Genomic DNA, 25,598 nt, shown 5'->3' with positions numbered 1-25,598 from the left:
TGTTAGGCTTCATTAAACACAAAATTCAGAAAGAGATTAGCAAACACCCAGGCTGTGTGGTTTACCTTCCACCTTCAATGTGTCACAGTCCGAACCACCCATCTTCGTTAACAAAAATGGATCTAGACATTTTCTGCGGAGATCTGTATAAAATGGACAGTACAAAATGTGAGAGAGTGGCTCCACTCCACTCAGCTTGCAGGAGCAACACCTCGCGCTGTATGGGATCCTCACTGAATCTTCCATACAGCACTGCGGACGGAATCCCATTGCAGATAGCAAGGGGCAATGAACCTGCAATTCTAGGGGCATTTTAGCAGGCAAAGGTACAGTGCTGGTTGGCCAACTTTAATAGGAATCTACAGACTCATTGGCAAACAGATCTTAGTCGCAGCATTCTGCAGTTCCTGCGTTTGTATGTCCAGTTTATAATTTTAAAAGATTATTCAAATACTAACAAAACCCATAAACATGTGAAATAACGAACCTGAAGTAATACGTGCACTGAATATTGGAAATTATTTCTTTCATTCTGCGATTATATCCACATTCCAGAAGACCCATTTGATGACTCATGGGATGATGTAGTGATAGTGTATTAATCAGTCCTGATTTTCTCTACACACATTCTGCAGAAAAGCACTCACAAGAGTCATTAGATTTACCTTTAGTTATATGTAGACAATTGCAGGTAACCTTTTTACAAGCACATGGAAATTGCACTTTCCTCCAAGACTCTGTACTTCACACTCACTAATTCACGTACAGCACTTAAAACTGAGAACCATCTAACATGGCCAGAGAACCTATTTATGACAATCTGTCTGTGCCCATCACAGCTCCCCTTGTCTTCTAAACTGGAGACGGGGAAGGGCGATTCTTAGCTAGAATGCACCCTGAAGAGAAGGATGCAATTAGAGTGATGCAATTATAATTTGTGTATACAGCAGAACTGGCTGGTAAAACTGTTAGTCAGACTGTACCACCTCAGCAACTGGCACTGCCCATCATTAAATGGTTACTTATTTATTCTTCTTTTGTATTTCACACTGCTGGGAGGGGCGAGATGCTTGCTGGATGTTCTGCTTCTGCTGTCCTGTCCATATAAATTTACTGGCCTTCAATACCACGCATTTGACTTGAAAGGTGGCGTTGCTGCCATATCTGCTGCAGACAGCAACATTTCTTGAGATGGCCCAGCTGGATGGACCACCTATCTCAGGATGCTTCATATAACGGTTAACGTTTTAAGAGATCAGTAAGTTGGAGGCAGTTATTGGATCCTCAGTCTTGTATGCTATCTGTGGGGGAGATAGGATGTCCTTGCTCTGAGTTACCTTATACCTGCACGTCATGGCTTTTGCTTGCCTCACAACAAAAAACAAAAAGAGCTAAGAGACTTCAGTACAAGGTCACTAGCAGATAATAAGTAATACTACCTGGTTGGTTTTGCTTCTGTCACATCCATCTGCCACTACATACATCAGCTTCATCGCACTTAATTCTCCCATTAATGGGAAGATGAAATGAAACAGCTTCACACTGCAGTGGCATGAAAAATACTGCCTCAAGCATTTAAGCTGTCATCTTCTTAAACTGTAACATGGATATGGTTTCCAGAAGGCTATCAGATATCGACAATGACACCAAGCAAAAAGCTACGCATCCTCCAGAGATTACATTTGTCACTTCAGGAACAAGAACAATTGGTTCAGAAACTTGCCAAGTCCATGCTCCAAAGCCATGTATGGTCAAAGGGCAATGGGCAACCTGCCACCAAAGCAACCACTCCATGTGGCACATAACATAATATGTAAGAAGAGCACTCCATGTACATCTTCTTATATTCAGTGGAAGCATACATAAAGCCCTTCCCTGAAACAACTGGGGGGGGGAGCAATTTATGGTCAAGCTGGATGAAAGAGGGAATGCACACACTCCCTGATTAACCCATCTTGTGTCCCACAACAAGATTTCCTCAGTTATATAAGCTTCAGCAATCAGACTTGCAAATCAACCTCATATTCACCATCCAGTGGCCAACTGCAAAATAAGGCATGTTACATTGACAAACATACAAGAAGCCAATGTCCTGCACCAACTGAGGGAGCATGTTTTCTAAATAATCCTAAACATATTGTCTAATTTGACCCTCAATTAAGGTTTCCTTCCATGCCCCACATTACTTCAGTGGAAGAATGTTTTAATTCTCCATCACACAATTTGAAACCACAACTCTAATCTTGAAAAGAAAAACAGAAACAAAAACCTATCAGAAGCTTTAGACAATATTTCTACCACTTCTTAAAATCTGCCGGGAGTTTAGAGTAAAAAGTTTGAAAACCACTGTTTTATTTTCCTGTCAGCTTGGTTTTAAACAGATAAATAGTTGTTGCAAGGCTGAGTTACTATTACAGTGGTGCCTTGCTTTACGATTGCCCCGCATTATGATGAAACCGCATTACGACAATCTTTTTGCAATCGCAAAACGATGGTCTGAATGGGGTTTTTTCGCTTTGCGATGATTGGTTCCCTGTTTGGGAACCGATTCTTCACAAAACGACGATTTTCCTCCAGCTGATCGGCGGTTTCAAAATGACCACCAGGTAAATAAAATGGCTCCCCGCTGTGTTTAGAGATGGATTCCTCGCAAGACAGCCACCGAAAATGACCGCCCTATGGAGGATCTTCGCTGGATGGTGAGTTTCCAGCCCACTGGAACGCATTGAAGGGGTTTCAATGCATTTCAATGGGCTTTTTATTTTCTCATTACGACATTTTCGTTCTGCAGCGATTTCGCTGGAATGAATTAACGTTGTAATGCGAGGCACCACTGTACTTGAAAGCCCAGGAAAAGCAGCTTTCAGCATCTAAAACAACTGCATATTCCTGTTGTTACATTAATCTATCAATCCTAGCACGCTGAAAAAGCAGCTTATCTCAGATCATTAAAAAGCAGATCATTAAAGCATGTATGCTTTAACAGTGTTGCCTGAAAGCATAGCTGACACAATGTAGAACACAGCCTCCTTAATAATCAGAACAGATTAACTATGCCCAATGAGGATGCTATACATCATGAAGAATTACTGTGGAGATCAGCCTCCGTCCACTACAAAGTTGGATGCCATTTCAGAACAGCAGTTGATGACAATATCCCTTAAATACAATAATTAGCTTGAACCAGTTCCAAACTAAGCAGATCTAGTTAAAAGGCCATATTCTCTATCAGGTTCGAAACAAGCAGAATGCAGAAAATGCACAAGCAAGTATGAAAGAAATGCTCCACAGCAGCAGCGACCTGTATCTGCACTTAACCCGATTTTCAAGCCCTCTTAGCTATATCAAGTTATATTAGTAGTGGCTATAATGTATTAATAGTGGATAAAATAAAGACTTGCTTTTCTTGTAAGGCATGTAACTGAACACTCATTAACATTTGTGTATTTTTTAACTGAGTTCTGGGTTTTAAACCTAGCATTCCTGAAGAAATCCATATCTAGAAGAACCCAGATTTGAAAAATCAGCCATTTATACGGTTTTTTCAAGTCACCAGAGGAGAAACATATTTTAAACTTACCATCAGTTTTCTAAGCATAGGAGGACTGGTCTTCAAGATTTATTTTATAGTGTGTATATTTTAACTAGCTTTATTGCATTTCTGCATTTTGTGAGCTCCTCTGTGGATTTTCATAAAAGACCAGGCATAAATCCATAAAATAAAGAATATTTATTTTAATGGGACTGTTTTAACTGTTGTTATACTTTGTAGTGCTTTTATTGTGGGGTTAAAAACTATTGTGTTGTGCACTACTTTGCGGTCCTTTCTGGATGGAAATGTCCCTACATTTTAGCATAAATACAATCAAAAGATATTCAGCCTTTTTATCCTTTATGGTTTTTAAACTGATCTGGAAAGTATTATGATGCTTAGCAGTGAAAGCTCAAAAACTAGTAACGGGCCAATTAAGTAGGATTTCCATGATGTGTGTGGGGGGGTCAGTTTCAGTATTATGTCCTGCTTTCTTTACCTAGTGGTTTGGTTAGTGCTCCATTTTCTTGGAATGTTTCCTAAGTAATAAGTAGGTATTACTGCAATGTATGCTTATTTATTTCACCCCATGGTCACCTATGATGACAGCAGTTCTTTATAGCACCCAGGTTCAGGGGCACTACATTATCACCGATCTTGGATACACAAGAGCAGCATTTTCTCTGGTAGAAAAAGGGAAACTTTGAGAAAAATCTCAGGAGGGGGAAAAAGCAACTTGTGATTATACTAAGATTATAAATACAAAGGATTAAGAGAGAACCATGCTTAAGTCTCATTTTCCCATGTTTTTCTATTGTTTATTGGCCTTTGGGGATTTGGTCTTTGAAAAGATGTCTTTGTAGCTTTCTCCATGGGCTATAAACAAAACTCAGCCAAAGGCTGAATACCTGTATTTTCTGTGGTTGCCTAAGTGGTGCTGTTTCTTCTCAAAAGGAAATTCACAGTTTTCCAATTATCAAATCCCACCCTTCTCAACACGATAAAAGTGAGAATGTCATTTAAATACCTTTTGTCCAGTTCGGACAAGCATAGCTGCTTTCCAAACTAATTAAATATTTTTCTCAAGTAAGGTCTCTGAATCTGATCTTGACAAGGCACCTCCTTGATGTTACATGAGGCCCTGGAGGGAAAAAGTGGACTTTCAAGGTGCTAAAAGCATGCGGTCTCACAGTGGACAACTTGAATACAAACCAAAGATATCTAACTGTAAAGCAAAACCAAAAAGCAAATACAACATAAATTTATGGAACGAATTAAGCTAAACAACTTTTTTACTGGGAGAGTTCATTGACTCTGTGGACACGAAGGATCTGAATGGAATGGAGGAGCCTTCCATGTCAGTCCCAGTTTTGCCTGCACTGGTTACTGTGGAGGAAAAAACACTCAAATCTTATACACGCTTATTGGACATTAACACAAGTTACCAGTAATTCTAATGCAGCTTAACTGCCAAAATTATCTTTCGATGCATGCTGCATTTATGGAGTGACAGTTCAGGTCCACAAAAGGGAAATTATTCCAAACACAAACAGTTGTATCACCCCACATGCAAATAATACAAGATAAAAGAGTGTCCACTGATGCGCCAAAGACTAAAGCTGCCACTTTTAGTTTCAAATCGGAACAGAGGGGAGTGGAGAACAGAGCTGGCCCAAAACACTTTGCTGCCTGGGCCCAGTCCCCCCAGTCGTTAATTGTGTGCTTTGAAGTCAATTCCAACTTATTGCAACCCTTTCCAGGGCTACCTAGGTACAGAATATTCAAAAGTGGTTTATCATTCTCTTCTTCAGAGCAAGCTCTGGAACCATGCAGCTTGTCCAAGGCCATACACACTGGCTCTTCTTCTACCAGGTACAGTGGGGAATCAAACTCCTGATCTGTGGGTCTCTGCAGACAGGCGCTCTAACTCCAGCCAGTCTAGTATTCCAAATAAGCCAGGTTTTTTCGGGTGCATGGGGCAGAACATCACTCTTGTCCCCATCCTGTTCCAAAGTCACATCTGAAACTACCAAGAGGGGTGGGACGTTTCACTGTACTCTTTGTCTATGCTAAGGATTAAAGAAGTTCCAAGCATGGAGCTGAGGCGAAGAGTGTGGGATTTCATTTAAACCCTATTGCATACAATAGGGCCTTAGGAATGGCCTTAGGAATGGACCTCAACAGGCGGGAAACCTTGACATCTGAGTGTTCAGCCTGGAGGCAGGCGGTGCAGCATAGCCTCTCCCAATTTGAAGAGACCCTTGTCCAGCAGGCCGAGGCAAAGAGGCAGTCTCCAAACCAGCATAATCAGGGAGCTGGACAGATTGTATTTGTCTTCAGTGTGGAAGGGATTGTCACTCTCAAATTGGCCTTCTCAGCCACACTAGACGCTGTTCCAAGTCCTCCATACAGAGCACGTTACCATAGTCTCTCGAGACTGAAGTATGCCTACAGGTTAAGATGCATACAGTTAATATCAAGTATCCAAGAGGTGGGGAAGGAAACAGAGCAAAAGTGCCACTGATTAGTATTGGAAAAGTCATTCTCCTTTCCATCCCTATTTGATCCTTTTTTTCTAATGATGAGTAGTAAAAAAAATTAAAACCAGTCACTCAAACTACTGTATCCAGGCAAAAATCGGTTCACCTACATAATGGCTGAAATCCTTATTACTTAACATAGTACGCTGCAGTAGAATATGCCCACTGAATCAGTGAGGATGTGGCGAGTCTTCTCCTTTGTTAGTTCCATTGATTCAAATGGGCCTACTCTAACTGCTATTTACTTTAATGTATAAGCTGCAACTAGAATAGGCCCATTTAAATCAATGGAATTTACAGAAGAGTTAACTCACCAAATCTCCCCTGATTCAGTGGGCTTAGTCCAGTGTGACAGTGTTAAGCAACAAGGATCTTAGCAAGTACAGTGGTGCCTCACTTGACGACGTTAATTCATTCCAGCTAAATTGCTGTAGAGTGAAAACGTCATCAAACGAAATAAAAAACCCATTTAAACACATTAAAAACCAGTTAATGCGTTCCAATGGGTGAAATACCTAATCGTCCAGTGAAGATCCTCCATATGGCGGCCATTTTCGGGTGCCTGTCTTGCGAAAAATGCCTTCTAAAAACAGCGGGGAGCCATTTCAAGCAGCCGGTGGCCATTTTGAAAACTCAACGATCAGCTGTTTTGATCATCGTAATGCAAAGAATAGGTTCCCGAAGCAGGGAACCGATCGTCGCAAAGCAAAAAAACCCGATTAAAACATCATTTTGTGATTGCAATTGTGATCGCAAAAACATCGTCATGAAGCGGATTCATTGTTATATGGGGTAATCGTTAAGCGGGGCACAACTGTATGTATAAACTTTCGCTATTCAGAATCATCTTGCTCCCAAGTGTATAATGTGCATGTTAGGCACAGAATGTATACAGCTCACAAAGGTCATGGTAAGAATTCCAGATAGGGTGTGGAAAAAAAAATTTGAGTGGGTAACACCTTCACCAGGCGTAATAACTTACCGAAAAAGAAACATATAAAAAGAAAAGCTGCTTAAAGTAAACAGAGAAAAAGAGCTCACAATAAGAGAAACCAAAATTAACCAAAATTTATATACTGAAACAAGTGCCTTGGAGCATGCGAAACAAAAGACAAGAATATTCCTTCCTAACCAAGATATTACTAGACAGAAAAATACCATTCCAGTGCCGAATCCCAGAAGGACTGCTTTTGAATTGGCAATCCAGAAGATACAATCGTAATAGCAAAATGAAAGCCAGAAACATAATAAGGGAAATGAAACAGGAATTGAAACTATCAGAAGAAGATTTACAAACTATCAGAAGAGGAGGAAAAACAAAAAGCAAGAGGAGATGGAAGACAAAGGAAGTTATCTCCAGAGAGGAGAATAAAGGGAAAGGAACAGAGAGATTAAAAAGGTAGTAAAAATCATCAAGATGTCTAAACAAGTTAAGCTTCTCTCAGTGAATGTGAAAGGACTTAATTCACCCCAAAAAAGAAGAAAAATATTCAGCAAACTCCTCAAAGCTAAGGTAGATATCATATTTATCCAGGAGACCCATATTAGAGAAAAGGATAAAAACTGTTAGAAAATCCAAAATTGGGTAAAGTCTTTATAGCCTCAAGTAAACAAAAGAAAAAAAGGAGTGGCTTTGTATATCAAAAAAGAGCTAGATCCGGAATTGGTATTTGCCGCTGAGGATGGGAGATTACTGATAGTGGAAATCTCTAAGGAAGGAGAAAAAATTTATTGGCTAACATATATGCACCAAATGAAGCCCAAGGTAAATTTTATCTCCAACTGAAGAATCAATTAATACCAAGGTCAGAACAAAAAATGCATTATGGGAGACTTCAACACAATAGTTGACAAAGAGAAGGACACATCCAAGGCAACTGGAAATGGGAGGGAAAAGACGAGGAATATGATACCTAAGGTGTTCCTAGAAACGGCAGAAGAATTAAATTTAATTGATCTATGGAGACTCAGAAATCCAAACAGAAGAGACTATACATTTTACTCAAATAGACATAAATCATGGTCAAGAATAGATAATTGTTGGATATCAGCGGAAGCTACACATCAAGTAGAGGATATTGAAATATTACCAAATACATATGCAGACCATAATCCAATATGGTAAAATGGGCAAAAAAATTTGGATATAACATAGGTCTTGATGATTGGACTAAGACGTGAAAAGAAAGTTATAAGATGATTAAACCAGTAAATCTTAGAGAAAATATCCTCAAAATGTTTTATAGATGGCATTATACACCTGTAAGACTGGCAAAAATGTCAGAGGGTAAGAGCAATATGTGTTGGAAGTGTAAAAAAATGCAGGAACTTATTATCATATGTGGTGGATGTGCGAAAAGGTCAAAAAATATTGGACACAGGTGTGGGAATAGCGAAAGAAATTGCTCAGCCGATATTAGATATAAAACCTGAAATGGCATTATTGAATATCATGCCGGAAATTAATGATAAAAAATTAAATATTGTCTAATGTACAGCAGCCAGATTACTCTGGGCCCAAAAATGGAAAAGCGAAGAAATTCCAATGATAGAAGAGTTGTTAAAGAAGTTATGGGACATAGCAGAACTGGACACACTATCAGAAGCATGACGGGAACAACCAAGAGACTATGTAAAACAAAGCTGGAAACTAATATATTCTTGGGCCCAGAGGAGGACAGGAGTTTAGGGCAAATTTGATTATATATGTATATGTATTCAGTTCGCACTAGGAACCCGGCTGGAGAGAACAGAGAGTCAACGAAGCTGGAGTCAACAAAGGGAAGAGGGTTTTGCTTAGTAGGAGGGTGTTTCTTTTTTGTGTTGATGTTTTAGTTGTATGTTTGGTAGTATATTGAATCAATAAATAAAATAAATTTTAAACAAAGAATTCCAGAGTATGGTTGTTGTGAGTTTTTCGGGCTCTTTTGCTGTGTTCTGAAGGTTGTTCTTCCTAACATTTCGCCAGTCTCTGTGGCCGGCATCTTCAGAGGATAGCACTTTGCACTCTGGTGCAGTTTGTTTGGGAGTTGAGTATTTATAGCTGTTGGGTCAGCTTTTGTCCTTTTCAGGAGATGGGTGATTATGGTGATCAGTGTGATTTGTTGTGGGTGTATTGTTGTGATAAGGAGGAGAGATTATCTGTCACTGTGTCGTTAGCTGGTCTTTTGTGTGTAGTGATCACTGGTCCTTGTGGCTGAGTAGAGTTCGTTGACCTTTTGCAGGCTGTATTTTTCAGTGTTGGGAACCAAGTTTTGTTGAGTTTTAAACTTTCTTCTTTCTTGTTGCAGCTCTGCTGGTGTTTGTGGATTTCAATGGCTTCCCTGTGTACAGTGGTGCCCCGTATAGCGAGGTTAATCCGTTCCGGATTAACCTTCGCTATACGAAAACATCACTGTGCGGGTAAGTAAAACCTATTGGAACGCATTAAACTTAGTTTAATGCATTCCAATAAGTGTGCAAACTTACCCCTCCAGCGATGTTTTCGCGTCCGGCGGCCATTTTGGAGCCGCCGATCAGCTGTTCGGCGGCTCCAAAATGGCCGCCGGAGCCCCAATTGTCGCAAAGCGAGTGCGGCGATTGGGGCTGATCCGTATAGCGATCCCCAAAAAGGGATCACTATACGGATTTTTCGTTAAACGGTGCACTCGTTAAGCGAGGCACCACTGTAGTTTAACATAATGATTGCTGGTGTTGTCCAGTATTTCAGTATTGTGAAATAGAATTTCATGTCCAGCTTGTTTTAGGGAATGTTCAGCTACTGCCAATTTTTCTGGTTATTTTAGTCTGCAGTGTCTCTCATGTTCTTTGATTCTGGTGTTACTCCTGTCCTCTGAAGATGCCGGCCACAGACACTGGCAAAACACTAGGAAGAACAACCTTCAAGAACACGGCCAAAGAGCCTGAAAAACCCACAACCACCTTTGGATCCCAGCCATGAAAGCCTTCATGAATACATTAAATTCCAGAGTAGATGGTATATCATACCTCTGTTGCCATTTATCAAGTAAACATCGTGCCTACAACAGACTCTTAATCTATCACCCCCACATAAAGGAAATGAAAGAAACCAGCAATTCTACCTGCTCTATTCAAAACACAGACTTTGTCTATATAATGCTTGTATGTTTTTAAACTATCCCATGTGACAAGTTCTCCCTACATATGTGCATTATGATAGGATTCCACAGCCACTGCAACAGGAAAAAAAGACACAAATACTCCTCCCACAATGTGCCTAATACTTTTATTGCCTCATTTCCCCCATCATATGAAAGATATATTTACAACTACCTTGGTTTTATGAGCCAGCTGCTATTCTATTTTATGTGGTCGGTAATTGCCTAGTAGAACCAAACCTGTGTTTGAACCTCATTGCAAGGATGAAATGTCTACCTTCAAAAATTCACAGTGGAAACTCTACTTTGGCTTTCATCAAAAGCAAGTAGCTCTACCAACTGGACTCTTCAGAGAACCATCACTCTACAACACATCCAAGTTTGCTAGGGAACACACTCCCAACCATGAGCTGGTATGTCTGTTTCCCGTGCCTGTAAATATGTGACTCTTGTTATGTTTATTATATTCATAGTTTATATTTTTGAATGCACTAGCATTATAAATATTCATTTATTTCTAAGAGGTTCTTTGGACCAATAAATAAGTGAGACTCACAAGAGTCACAGCAGTAGAAGCCCATCCTTTCAACTGAGCAGCTGGAACAACATGCCTGTCAATCAAATCCTAGTTCAAGGGTGCTGTCCATGCTTCCTTCTCCTGCTGCCCCACGGTTCCTTCCTGTCCACTTTTGCCTCCCATTCCTCCTACGACCAAGGATGACAAGCAGGGGCCCAAGTGCTGAGATTGGAGCAGGTGGCTTGTAGCATTTCTGTGCCAATTCCTCAGCCACAGACAGTTGTGAGAAAGAGACTGACTGGAGAGAAAAGTGACAGACTTGAATCAGCATTTAATGCATTGGTATGTTTATCTGGCAACTCATCTGAGAACATGAGCTTGCATTGTGGTTGATGAACATGAAGTGAGCCACTTTCTATTTGCCTTTGCCGTAAGCTGGCAGCTACCCCAGACTGTCTGGGTGTGAATCAGCTGCACATGAAAAAAAGAAGCATGTGCACCTGGATCCTTTGCAACAGCTTATTAGTTATTTCAGAGTGAGTCAAGCCTATTGGCCAAGAACACATGAATTTTATACAAGAGGCCCAAACCTTGCACTGAATCAGGCTAGACCTGATCTGAAGAATGAATGGCCCACTGAGACATCCAGTCAAAGTCAGCCAAACACGTTAATCGGCTCTTGGCCACATTCAAGCATCACCTATGCATGTTCTTTATAACCACACATAAACACATCTACCGGTTTGCCAAATCATTTTTCAAACAGGGTGAAGCAGAGAGAGAGGAATCTTACATTTCCCTTCAGAGCAGAGGATATGAGCAGCTCTAGAGTGACAAGTGACACAGAAGGCAAGCTGACCATTTTCCTTCTTTTACAAGATTATCCTTTCTATCAGACACCAAGGCTGCCATTCTCAACCTTTTCTTTTCTTTTTCTTTCTTTTTCAGCCCCCCCCCCCGTTAAACAAGACTATACCACAAACAGATATGTCTCAGAAACTTTTCACGTGTTTCAGTCTTTGCCCCCCTTTAAATGTGCCAGGATCCCCCAGGGTTCCCATCGAGAATGGCTGCTCTAAGGTATCCTTTAAATCAAGGCCCAGAAACCCCAAATGTCATTGAGCTGTGACCCCCATCATCCTCCACCAGCTAACCTTACTATGGCTGATTGGAGTTGCAGCCCAACAACTTTGGAAGGGCATATGTGCCTCATCTCTACCACAGATTACACAGAGTGCCTCTTTTTCAGATCATTACTGGTTTACTCTACATCCAAAATGTGTGGAGGAAGAACAGAATAGAATCTACTGCAGGAGCACCAGTGGATGTTTCTGCGTCCTTGTTCAATAGCATCAACAACAAAAAAGGTTTCAATCCCACTCAAAAATGTTAAATTGTAGAGTCTCTGATCTGCAGCCACTCAAGATACAGATTTATACCTACACATTGCAGTTCTCCCAGTACAAGGCTCATAGGTGCAGAAGATAATGAGGTCCACTTCAAAACCATCCAAGAATCAACATTTGCAAATGGCTTTGCAAAACAGATCTTGGGGTTCCATTAAAAAGCAAATGGGATCCCGCAGAATACAAGGCAAAGAGAATTTGTAGGTCACTAGCTGATGTGTCACTGGGTTCAACTTTTTCATAGCAGTACAGAACCAAGACAAAAATCCCTATGTAGTTAGATATAGACAGGGGGATGAATATAAAAACAAGTCATGATATTCAGTGAATATAGCTGATTCATCAGATATTTGTTGCTTCCTATTCTTGAGGTCCAGAGACCCTGACAAATACGAAGCAACAGATATAATGCTTTTATATTCATCCCTTTGTCTATCCCTGTCTGCTTATGCCCCCATGGATCTGTTGTTCCTGGGGGGGGGGGCATAAGCAGAGAGGGATTTTCCTTTTGGGCAGCTTACTAAAGCCTGCTTCGAAGTGAATCCCACCCACCCCCAGGGCATAGACAGGGGAAGCCTGGCCAAAGGAATTCTCTCCCCCCCCAAATCTTTGCAAACAGCAGCAGGGGAGGGGGATCACTTCGGTTAAGGGGCATAGAAAGAGGAAGCCTGAACCAAGCAATATCCTTCTGCTGCCTTTGAAAAGACAGCAGGATGGGGGATCACTTTGACCACGCTTCATCATCTTTCAATGCCCTGGACAGAAGAGGTGGCAGAGCAGGAGGAGGCAGCTGGGCAAAGTAAGCAACAATGGGAAGGAGTGGGGGCAAGCTGTGGGGGCAGAGGCTTAGTTTTTTGTTTGTTTAGATAGCCCCATGGACTGTCTTAAAAAACCCCAAAAGACTAGACAAATTGATTCATGGTGTGTGTGTGTGTGGGGATTCATGGTTCATCAAGTTCAACAACCCACAAAGTGCTTCATCCCCATCTCTAGTTAGATATGCTGCAAATAAATTTTTGATCAGTTCCCTTCTGAAGAAAATCAAGGGCAAAAACTAACTTCGAGGATTAAAAGCCAGAGTGAATACAATTGTGTTCAAATACATATAATCAACTATATTCCTGCACTTATTATTCTTTAATTTTAATAATAACAGATTAGCAGGATTTGTAATGTTTTAGATGGCTTTTCACACATATGGCACTCAGGCAAAACACCATCTCCAAAATAAAACAAAACAAATCTCAGCATATAAAAAACAAACAAACACAATCTACTAAATTAACAGAACACCATGAAATTTCTATTCTATTTATATTAGCTTAAGATCTTTCTCAGGTGCCCACTCTCCCCACCCCTCACCAAGATGTTCCATTTCTTGATCCAAAAAAAAGCACCAACATCTCCATGGCAACCCCCATTGCCAGCTGTCTTTAGGCAGCAAAGCACTAAGAAAGGCAAGACATAAAAAGTCCCCTCTTGGGCCAGTGTCCTCATCCACCTAAAGGCAGCATATGTTCTTTCACATCTCCTGAAAGTAGCAGCAGTTCTCCTGTCATGCCACAGAAGTCCAGCAATGGTTTGGAAATGGAGTCAGAGGCTGAGAAACAAGTATCGTATTTTTCGCTCCATAAGACGCACCTTTCCATAAGACGCACCAATTTTTTAGGAGAAGAAAACAGGAAAATATAATCTGTTTCCTTCGCTCCATAAGACACACAGACTTTCAACCCCCCTGTTTTGTGGGAAAAAAGTGTGTCTTATGGTGCGAAAAATACGGTAGTTCCAACAGAGATCTTGGTACCACTAGAGAACCAAAGACCATCACTGGAACAGCACACTCCCCTCCAAAAATCTATGATTCCTGGAGACGGTGCAGCCAACACCAGCCCCATGCTGGGCAGGAGCCCCTGGAGAGGAAAAGCCCAAGGATTCAAACCAGGGACCTTTCCCTTAAAGTCTTCCTGTTTATCACGAACGGGTGGAGCCTGGGATGGATGAACTTCATTCAGAGACATTTTCAAAAACTCGCATGAGCTTCAGACTTTGTCAGAATGCACTCCCTTTAAAACATTCTAAGTGTTGCACCATCTGACCTAACCTGTCCCCTTGCTGACCCACAACTTCCATTACTAGCCAGAACTTTTAGGTGTCAAACAGGAAGCTTCCACATTACCTTTTATCTTACCATTGTTCATTTTGAAATTGAACCTGGGATATTCTGTATCTACCAATGAACCCACCTCACTCTCAGATATGCCATCTAATTGACAAAAAACACTGTTAACTGTTCTTACAAAAGCACAAATAACCCACTACATTAACATGGGCAGATTAACAAAATTTTATTTTTAGACTACCCAGTGCAGTGTACTGGATAACCTGAGAGACCAGAACTCAGGAGGCCTGGGTTCAAATCATCATTCAGCCATGGAAACTCACTTGGTGGTATGGAACTGGTAAAACCACTCTTCAAATATCTCACCTTGAAAGCCCCATTAGGGTCACTCTATGTTGGTTCCAACTTGACAGCACTAACAACAATTTTTAAAACCGGTTTTGCAAGCTGTGGGACAAAAATATTAAGAAACTCTGATGATCTTACAGGTCATCCCTTTGGAAACCTGGTTGTTCCTTAGAATTAAATATAACATGCATACATCACTTGATTCATTCTTGCTTGCTTTCACTCTCCCTCCATTATCTTCTCTGTTGCAAAGCAACAGACTGCAGGCCTGCCATTACTAATTGGCGCAAACAGGACAGTGTTTACTAGAATCATGCACAGATGTCCAGCTCTCCTCTAGCTCCGTTGTGCTAAGCTCCATTGAGTGCTAATTTTATTGGCCTGTAGATGACCACTTCACAGACACAGCAACAATGGGAGACCAGCTGTTCAGTAACAATTGATTTATGAAGCGCTCAAACAGATGGTAAGAAAACTCCAGCCAAGGGCAGGGTGATACTTAGCAAAAGACACCCGTGCAAAAATATTTGGTGTCATCTCCATTTCCACACTCTTCCTTAAGGATTGCTGCAAATTTTTAGCTGTGTCTGCAAGATATATAAGACTGGAACATACTATTGAGTAAAATACTACGTTTTAGAACAAATAAATGTTCCGATTATTATTACCATTCCACTGATTATACATATGTAAAAGCTCAGCTCCAACAAACCATTGCACAAAGAAAAAATCAGGTCCAATACTTAGTGGCTCAGCTGCCCCAAACAAGGCTAATCTTCATGGTCTCATTTGCACTTAGGCTTCACATTGAAACAAAATTAGAAAGTATATTCATTTCAACACAGCTGGCAGCTGATTTCTCAACGTATCCCTGGTGTGGTCCTGAGTTTTTAACCTGTGAGTCTTTCTCCTGCTGCGTTCCAAGTTACAGTTAAACTATTGTCACATTTTTTTTCTAGCGAGACCACGAAAAAAGAAAGAATTCGGTGGGAAGACCAAGAAAGCCAGTATATGCTATGCAGAAACAGGCAAATTCTGTTCTAAACATTTTAGTAGGCTAAGACACACTTCTACAGAAAAAAGGTAATTCACTAAATTGCAGGACAAAACATGCATGCCACCAGCTGCCACTAACTCTTCCAGGAAGAAACTTGAACACAGTGACATGCACCTTAGTACAGTAATAGCTAGGCTATTATACACCCCAGACACCACAATAATAGTCTTTTTTTTACTAGTTACCTTTTTTTTGCAATATCAGAATGAAAAGCAGCACTACATCGTAACCATTCTCTATCTCAGACACAAGAGTAAGCTCTCTGAATCTACCCAGACTTTAAATCTTTAAAAATGTGATCTGACCCATTTTGTTCGCTTTTAATGTCTGGAATGGGCTGATACGGCCCTGCAGTGGCATACTAACGTACAGTAATCCTCTTTCACCCCGTGGCTCTCCCGTGCGTAATGACCCAACTGAGCCGGTTGCTTAATTTGCCCTAGTTATCATTCCAGACCGAACACCAATAAGATCTTCTGGAAACAAGGGCTTCTTGAATGAACAAGAGTGAGTTTCTTCCTGTTTCCATTTGTGCTACTCAATTAATGCCATGACACACATTTATCTGAATACATGTCAGACACAGCCAGATGGAATATTCTGTTGATACTTCAGATTCTTCTTCTTGACTAAAGAAAAGGTAATTTACATACAGGTGATAGTCCACATACATTAAAATAGTCATTAAAATAAGAGGAAAAGACATCTGCAGTCTATAAAGTCCAAGCTGAGAAGACAGGCCACCAGTGAAGGTTCAAATCCTCTCAGTCTAGCCCTGTGAGAAGAAAAAGATTCCTGTGAGAAGTTTAAAAAAAAGAGAGGAGTGCCATGCATGTCACTTTGAGTTCCTGGGAGGAAAGAATAAATACAACTAATAAAGTACAGTATATCCGTCCATTCTACCTCAACATCAACACCACCAGAGACTTACAGTGATTCCAAAAGTCTAATTTTATTCCACCAGACAAACTGATCCCACATACAGTCCACCAACCTCAACATAGCCTTTCGTCCCTGTGCTGTGAAATGCCAAGTGCTTGACAACCTCTGTGATTTGAAGCTTGTGGTAGGGAACAGCCAAGAACAGATTATCAATTCATTGATGGACCTTTATATAGGATTTGGGATGGGGGTGCTCTAGTCACATTGATGAGCCATATGTTGTGTAGGCTTGCAGTAAGAAATAAACATTTGTCAACTTTCTTGAAACTGGGAAGCTGCACTGAATTTTTCTGCCCACGTTTGCTTTAAATGCTATTGTTTTACTGACAGCACGGCATGCTAACCTTCTTAATTCACTTCTGTACTGAAGACTTTTCTCTAATTTTCCAGTTAATTAGTCAAAATCAATTTTGCTCACTGTCAGCAAATTGACCATTAATTTTACATAATCTCGGAATTAATTAACAAATAGTGCTAGAGATTAAATGAAAAATCAATACCTATTACCTTTCTGATAATTAGAAAACTCACACTGTCTTGCCATCGTATACACAAATAATCTGTGTTCTTTGCCTAATACTATTTGAGCTTTCTTGATGTGTGGCAAACTTTAAAACAAACAAAAAATGAAGATGTAACAACATCACAAGAGGGTCATGCAAATGTTCCTTCATATCTATAGCAGAAGAATAAGCCATATTTGTTTTACAATTATGCCTGTCCTGCAGCCTCTGTTACAACAGGGGACACACACACACACACACACACACACACACACACACACACACACACACACACACACACACACACACACACACACACACACACACACACACACACACACACACACACACACACACACAAAAAATAATAAACTCTCCAAAGGCATAATAATGAAGAGCAGGGTTAAGACAAGCCATCTGACTTTACAAAAGAAGTCCTGAGTGATGATTCGAAAACCATTTGCTCCAGCTCTAGTTACTGTTTCAAAGTTTGCATTCTGTGTTCACTCTAAAATACTGATTTTGCAGCTATATGGGTCGATATTCCGATCATCTTATGCTCAATCTCTATAATGCTATGATTTACACATCTCTGCACAGCATATTAGTAAAGTTTGTTGTTGTTGCTAACTAGTAACTTCTGGAAATTTATTTTCAAGGTCACACTAATATGGCCACTTGTGGATTAGCCTTAGGAAGTGTCCCCTTTTCCAGCTCTGGCATATCTATGTAACAGACACCTAAGGCAGTAAAACACCATGCAGAATGCTCATTGAGAACATACAAATAAGAGCGGGGAAATACCTGGTTAGCACATTACAGAGAATATCTGTCTACTAGAGTCAATTTTTCTTGCAACAGGTTTTAGATTTTCTCTCCATACCTGAAAAGCAACAATAAAGCCTTGCCTGTTATGAGTAATGCAAGTGATAGCTCCTTTACTCATCCTCTGGATTGATAAGTGCTCGCACTTAAACAATAGTTATTCTTGCCAAAGAAGCCAGAGGGCAGGTACCTTAATTAACATGACTAATGAATCATGTCCAGTATGTGTCTGTTATCTAACAATGCTTAGTATGCTGATTCACCTGGGTCATGCAGCTATGCAGTGTCATGATGAAGCATAAAAAGATGTGCCATCACTCATGGCCAGCATCCAATCAGGGCAGGGGTACCATGTGTCTAGAACAGGATAATCCATACCTGTAAGCAACATACTTTTCAAAGGATGCTGCCCTTACTTTGCAAGCAGCCCTTGGAGAGAGTTGGACATCCCACAGCTCAATACTTCCTGAAACTACATTTATGATGTGAAGTCTTCCCCAGACCTCCACTACAACTCTTGCTCTCCAGATGTAAGGATGCGCACACTTTCCATGTAAAGAGGACTTCATGACTGAAGAAGGGACTCCCACAAACAGCTGTCACACTTCTTGCTCTTGTTTGGAAAGGCATTCGGGGAAGCAATCTATCTGGGAAAGTTTCCAATAGACTGATGAGGTGGTTGGATTTAGCCAATATGCCATGCCCAAATACTGAGCACTACTGCACAGTAAAGTGACTTCTAGGAAGAATCTCATGGCTTCACAGATATAACTACACAAAGACTGGTGTTCCTGACGTTACACTTCACTCTGTGCTCTTTGGAAACCTCTGCAGTGTAATTCATGACTGCCTCTGCTCCTTGTATAGCTCACACTAGAGCCCAATGCCTTTAAAATCAATACCATTTTCAGGTTTTACACAGGCATTCACACTCTCCATCACATCTCCTTGTGGCCTTGTTCACAGAAGGTGCAATGCTAGAACTCAAAAGGCTGCCTTCAGCCTTTTGAGTTCTAGCATTGCACTTTCTGTTGATCTGTCCATCTAGCCTAGCCTGGGCTATCCTGGAAACCAGCATTGATAAGAATTCTACCTTGACTACAGCTCCCAGAATCCTCAAGTCACACTGACTAAAGGATTCTGGGAAATAACATACACAACACGGTAGTAAGATACATAAAGAGAATCTTTCCAGAGTCTAGTCTACTCTAACTGATAGGAGCTTTCCAGGGTTTCAAACATTTTGTCTGGTCCAGGCAAGCTTTCTTATGGACTACTGTACTGTGTTTGAAACCTTTCCACTGAGATAGACACTAGCTTCATGGTTATTTATCTTTTGCTCCTGGATTTATTTCTGCAGACAGGAAACACATGTAGTGTGTGCTTTTTTCTCTGTAATTACACAGAAGATGGGCAACTGTACCTTAAAGAATAAAATAAGTTGATACGTTCTGTTGAATTTGTGTTTTCTATGTAACATGCCTGTTTAATTCTGGCCTAGTCTTAGAACCAATACAAACAACTGATCTATCCTGTTCACCAGACTGTGAAGGCTAGTGTTCCCCACTAGTCTTCACGGTCTAGTGAGGATTTAAATTTGGATCTCGCTGATATTAATCCCAAACTTTAACTACTATATTGCACTACTTATGAGAAGGGAGGAAAACCTTCCAGTCCAATTTCTGCAACCATACATAATTTCATATACTGTACCTCTTTTTTAGTTAGGCATCCTTCAATCTCGAAAGACTATGGTAATGTGCTCTGTATGGAGGACTTGGAACTACTTCATCTCTTTAAAAGCTCTGTATAAAGTAGCATCTCCCCAGAGCAGAAATTCCTCCAGTCCCTTGATTATCTTTCTCTGCACCTTCTTCAGTTCTACAATACAACTTTTTTGAGTTGCATACAGAATTCTAAATATGACTGTACAAAAAGCTGTCAAAAGGAGTTAGCATATTGCACTATCAGTCACAACAGGAACCACACAACCAACTGGGCAACTGAATTGTACAATCTGTGTTGCCTAGGTGTAATGCCCAGCAAAATTATGTTTGCCTAACCTTACAAGACACTGTGATGAAATGGATTCTGGCCACTGGTTCTCAGGATTCCACACAACTCAACAAACTTCCTATTTCTCAGAAAGAAAAATTGAGGCAAGTTCAAAGATTGGAAATTTGAGCAAGAAACTGAATACAAGAGTGATGAAGATCTAATACCAAAATACTACACCACATATTTAATCTGCAATCAGTACAACAAAACACTTGTTTCACAGATGGCAAGTCAATTTTCCAAAATCATATCTATTTCATCTAAAATTAATTACCTCCAATTCACAGGAACATCACTCATAAATTTCCTCCAGATCTAGTACCTCAATGTAATATCCTTTAATAATCTTTCAATCCACTGATTTTTTCCTCTCTACTTAGCCAACTGATTCCTGCATCTCATCCCAAAGTCATTCTTTCATTCTCCACAGATCATCAGCAAGTCACACACACACAGTACTTCTCATTCAGGGATCAGTGTTCATTCACATGTGCGCTCTCTTTCTCATATACATTCACCCTGCAGTGTCATCACCATTCACACAAACACATACGTAGCTACACAACTCTTCCTTCTCCTCTCCTTTTCACTTCCCAGCTGATCGCCAAGTCTCATACTCCACTGCTCCCACAGAATGTAGCCCCCGATGCTTTCCCAAGGCCCCGCCTCCTCCATACCTCACTGCCTGCAGCACAAGATGTATGGTGGTCTTAACCGACTAGATAGGCGAGATATTAAATAAATAAATAAATAAATAAATAAATAAATAAATAAATAAATAAATAAATAAATAAATAAATGATTTTAAAAATAAAATTAATTTAAATTATGATTTAAATTTTTTAAAAATTGATTTTTATAATCTGAATCATAAAAAATCCAATTTGTTCTTTAAATCTTGATTTAAACCAAATAAACCCTACGGCAGCATCTTGCCCTTACCCCCACCCCCTTAAACTTATGTTTTAAAAGCCATGATTTTTCAATAAGTTGGAATTGCACATAAGTTCTATATTTAAAATAAAATACATTTAATAGAAACTGAAAGTAACCAACAATGTCCCTCAAAGGCATTTAATATCTAGAAGATGCTAAATCATATAATGATTAATACAATGTTATGATTAAGACACAAAACGTAAATGAAGGTTGGCAGATTTCTAGAGAGTCGCCAAAACATATTTAGGGAGATTCCAGGAGCACTCCAGGAAACAAGGCAGTTACAACAACTTGATCACCATGGCTGTTACCACGAGAGACTGTGGCTTACAGGTGTGCCTTGTCCTGCTACTTTTCAGCATATTCACACATTCCAGCCAATTCTCATTTTCCAAATGTCCTCCCATTCACGCTCAGTGGGACCAACTGATCAAGACCAAGTTAAACCATCTCTGCAGAACAAGTGAGCAATTTCACCAGGAATGTTTATTTGAAATAAAGGACTTCATGTTTCCGCAGGATGTTCTCAAAGTCAAGAGGAGCAACAAATTAATTGTTGTCTACAAAATCCTTCAACAGATCTCCTACTTTCTTAACAAAGACAACCCACAAGATATCTGGAACTCAACATGCATTGAGAACTTACAGAACAGCCTTCACCAGCAAATTAAAGAACTGGAGACATGCTTGGGTGCAACAGAGACACAAAGAGGACTGGTGAACTTCGGCAATACGGCATCATATTCTTTGACTCTGAAAATCAAAAGATACTTCCAAAGACTGAACAATTTCATAACTGATAATCAACATAGTCACTGTGCTTGGGAAATTATCTACTTAGAAATCAAAGGATGTTTTCTGTTTGTCACCCAGCTTCTCAAATTGCTTAAGCTGTAAGGTAATTTTTAAAGTATTCTTTTCATGGGCAAAGATGTAAAGGCTGCTGGGTGGAAGGCTCATTTCAGGAACACTGCATTTTTCAAAAGTCTAGATAGGATGGCAAATTATGGGGAAATACAAATGTATAGGATTTGTTAAAAGGGACATGAACAGGTTCATAGAGCAAATGGCCACATCCCCCAACCATTTTAAGTCAATATATTTGTCTTAACAATCCAAAATGTGAACAAGTAACATGCTAGTGCAGACATGGTATTTACTCCATTCTCACAAGCTGGTAAATGAAACAAGAATGGCATCGAAATTTGGGATTATGGTTAGATGATTCCCAAACAAACTAGGATTATGAAATAGCTTTACAAAAGACTTGGGTATTAAGGTATGGTACATAAACTGTTCTGGCATGTTAAAGCATAATTCTAGGTTCAGCTGTCATGCAGACCTATTGCTTTACCTGCTTATGAAAAGCAGAAGAAAATGGGCCTTGTTCACCAATATCAAGTCCATTCCAATTTGGTTTACCAAATCATAGAATTTTTAAATAGGGACAAAGTGATATGTGGATGTCATCAGAAACTACAAGTTTTGATGTAGTTCCTGGTGAAAATCACATTCATAGGAATTATTTATTTATTTATTTTATTTATTTATTGAACTTATATACCGCCCCATAGCGCTGCAAGCACTCTCCGAGCGGTTTACAATTTAATTATACAGGCTACACATTGCCCCCCCAGCAAGCTAGGTACTCATTTTACCGACCTCGGAAGGATGGAAGGCTGAGTCAACCTTGAGCCGGCTACCTGGGATTTGAACCCCAGGTCGTGAGCACAGTTTTAGCTGCAGTACAGCATTTTAACCACTGCGCCACGAGGCTCTTTATGAGAAGTAACCCTCCTGCACCAGGATTTTATTCTTATTTTTAACATGCATTGCTTGAGTTATGGAGCATTTTCTAACCCCAGTTAGAATGCCAACCTAGTGAGGGTTATGATCAGGAATTTGGATATACAGTAATGCACAGTAGTTATAATGGGATTTATTTCCTAATCCATCTATGTGAATTGGAATACTGTATACATTTCTTCTGTGGGACCAATGTATTGACAGCCAGCATATATCACTTCTACTTCATCACATCCCGCTTCATCAAAAAATGGTGTGGGACATTATATCCTGATATTTTACATTAGCTAGGATATAAAAGTACGTACTGTATGTGTTTAGTGTTCAGGTAGCACTGACACAGAATGCCTACATTATCAGTCTCATTCTATATTCACTCTCTAAGAAAAGCTAAGTCTGGAGGATAAAAATATCTTCTCCTGGTTTAAGAGGACTGAGCATCGTACAGTGTATCACATATTGTAACCTGAAGGGAAATCTGGAAATATATTTCATTCTAGAAAAATGAAATAAAGCAAAGGTCCCCTGACCATTCCCCAGCCAACAGCTCCCTAAGATGGGCAAAACTAAAACTGCAGTAATTCCCACACAGTCTGGGATGGGGAAACCTGCCCTAAGCTATAGTAATTTTACAGCCCATGTATGGTTGTTTTATATATATAACTATATATATTGCATGCCAATGAATATTTTATACTGAGTTGTAATAGCTACTGAAAAAGAGAGGTTGTTTAAACCATTCACTGTGACAGTAGAAGTGAATTTTTAATTGTCGGGGCAGCATATTTCTGTCAGATCTTGGAAAAGTTACTTTTCCTCTGCCAAACACAAAGCCATTTTCCCCAGCTCTAATTTCTAAGTCCTGTATCTCTGGAATATGCAACTCTAGAAGAAGGCCATCATTTTGTGGCCATGTTTTGTGAACACCAGAGGTGAGCCGGCTGGCCTCTGCTGGAAACACAGCTGCAGGTCAGCTGGATCGTCAAGCCCGCTCTTAGAATCACTACTTTGCACTCATTAAAATAACATCACTAATGTAATAATTCTTCACCTTCCCATCTTTTTCTGCAGGAATAGGCAAAAGGAGCCCTTGTCCACTGCTCTGTTCAGAACTCATGATCCCAGTGGGAGATGGATGTTGGAAGCAAGCTGCAACATTAGAAAATAAGAACGGCAAGTCTATTATACTATAGAATATGTTCCCGGTGCATCTAGATAAAGGTAAAGGGTCCCCTTGACATTTTAGTCAGTCGTGTTCGACTCTAGAGGGCGGTGCTCATCCCCGTTTCCAAGCCATAGAGCCAGCGTTTGTCTGAAGACAGTTTCCGTTGTCATGTGGCCAGCACAGCTACACGGAACGCTGTTTACCTTCCCACCAAGGTGGTACCTATTTATCTACTGGCATTTACATGCTTTCGAACTGCTAGGTTGGCGAGGAGCTGGGACAAAGCGACAGGAGCTCACTCTGTCGCGTGGATTCGATCTTACGACTACTGGTCTTCTGACCCTGCAGCACACAAAGGGTTCTGCGGTTTAGCCCGCAGCACCACCACATCCCTCCCCGGTGCATCTACAGAAGAACAAAAATCAAGACATACAAGTTGGCCAACAAAAGAACTATCTCTACCATTCCCTACTAATTTTGTATCATCTTTAAGCATTTATCTAACAAACTTCTCACATTCAAGGTACTGTACTTCTAGGATCCTTGGTAAATTTAGCCACATGACTGGCATGGCAGGTCACTCCTCTCCCTCCTTCTCTCATCTCTCACTATCCCTCATCTTCCTCACTTATGGGTACTGCGCTAATATTTCTCACAAGTGACTGACATTATGCATGTATGCAGCCATGAAACCATCCTTGAGGGAAAGAAGAGCAGACAGCCCTGCAAACAAACTGGAAACATCCCTGTGCACACAGGAACGTGATGGGTAGGAAAATGTACATCTTGGTGCTGTAACCAACTTCTATTTTAATACACAACAATATTCTCTTCATAACTCCTAAAATCCCCTGTGCATTTAACAACATTAACACCTTTTGCTGCTATAATCTCACTCATAATACAATATGCAGCTTTCTTCAGAAAGGTTAAGGAGGGTTAAAGAACATTTCTGTGACTGCACAGTACCTGGAGAATTCAGAATGAGTGAGGTTAAGCCGTTTGTTCTGTTCCTTCATACCTGCACAACACAACCTGAAACATCAACGCATTAATTCCAATGCTGAAGCGAAACTTCTCTGGCCATGAGTATTGGAAGAGGGAGAGAGGGAGAGAGAGAGATCTCCCAAGAAAGAGAGAGAGAGATCTCCCAAGAAAGGGATGTAAGACATTTTGAATGCTTCTAAAAACCAACAGGACTCAACAGGTTTCTTTAAAAGAATGCCTTCATTGGTATTAATTTTCACAATTTTTAAAAGGCTAATAGATTACCCCAGCAGTTGAACTACCAGCAGCTCCACAATTAAAAATATTATATAAAACTGGGTGACAGATCTCACAGTTTCAATCACAAGGAAGCGGAGACATTGTAAAGATCATTGCTCACCTTGCGACAATCAATATGCAGGGATGGAAGACGCATGACCCTCCAGATTTTGTCTGATTACAATTCGCACGGTCCCTGACCATTGCCTATCAACTGGCTGGGGTTAATGGAGTTAAGAGTCCAAGATCTGGAGGGCCACAAATTCCCCATTCCAGATCTAAAAGATGCCTATAGTACTTACGTAATCCCTTTCATCACCAGCAATTCAAAAATATGTGAGTTACACTTCCTACAGTTAAAAATTTCAAACGACAACTGCTGAGAATAAACAGTTTCCCTACAACAGCCACCACGTGGAAAGGTCTGCAAACATATGTGTAGTTTGTCTGGGATCAA

General features: G+C 40.3%; 1 protein-coding gene across 5 annotated transcripts in view; it reads right to left on the bottom strand.

Moving 5' to 3' along the window:
* The window catches only part of MOB3B (MOB kinase activator 3B), a 131,270-nt gene that overhangs the window by 96,391 nt on the left and 9,281 nt on the right, over positions 1–25,598 (bottom strand). Inside the window, exon 1 of one of the 5 annotated variants that reach the window (XM_078384889.1) lies at positions 12,151–17,457. The exons of the other annotated variants lie outside the window; for them this stretch is intronic. The gene's annotated coding sequence lies outside the window, so the exon portion shown is untranslated. Of the gene's footprint in view, positions 1–12,150; positions 17,458–25,598 lie in introns of those variants that run through there. 5 annotated transcript variants of the gene reach the window in all.

This window comes from Pogona vitticeps, chromosome 2, assembly GCF_051106095.1.
Source record: "Pogona vitticeps strain Pit_001003342236 chromosome 2, PviZW2.1, whole genome shotgun sequence".
NCBI classification, from domain to species: domain Eukaryota; kingdom Metazoa; phylum Chordata; class Lepidosauria; order Squamata; family Agamidae; genus Pogona; species Pogona vitticeps.
The sequence above is the reverse complement of the archived record's forward strand: the minus strand, read 5'-3'. Positions and strand labels throughout refer to the sequence as shown.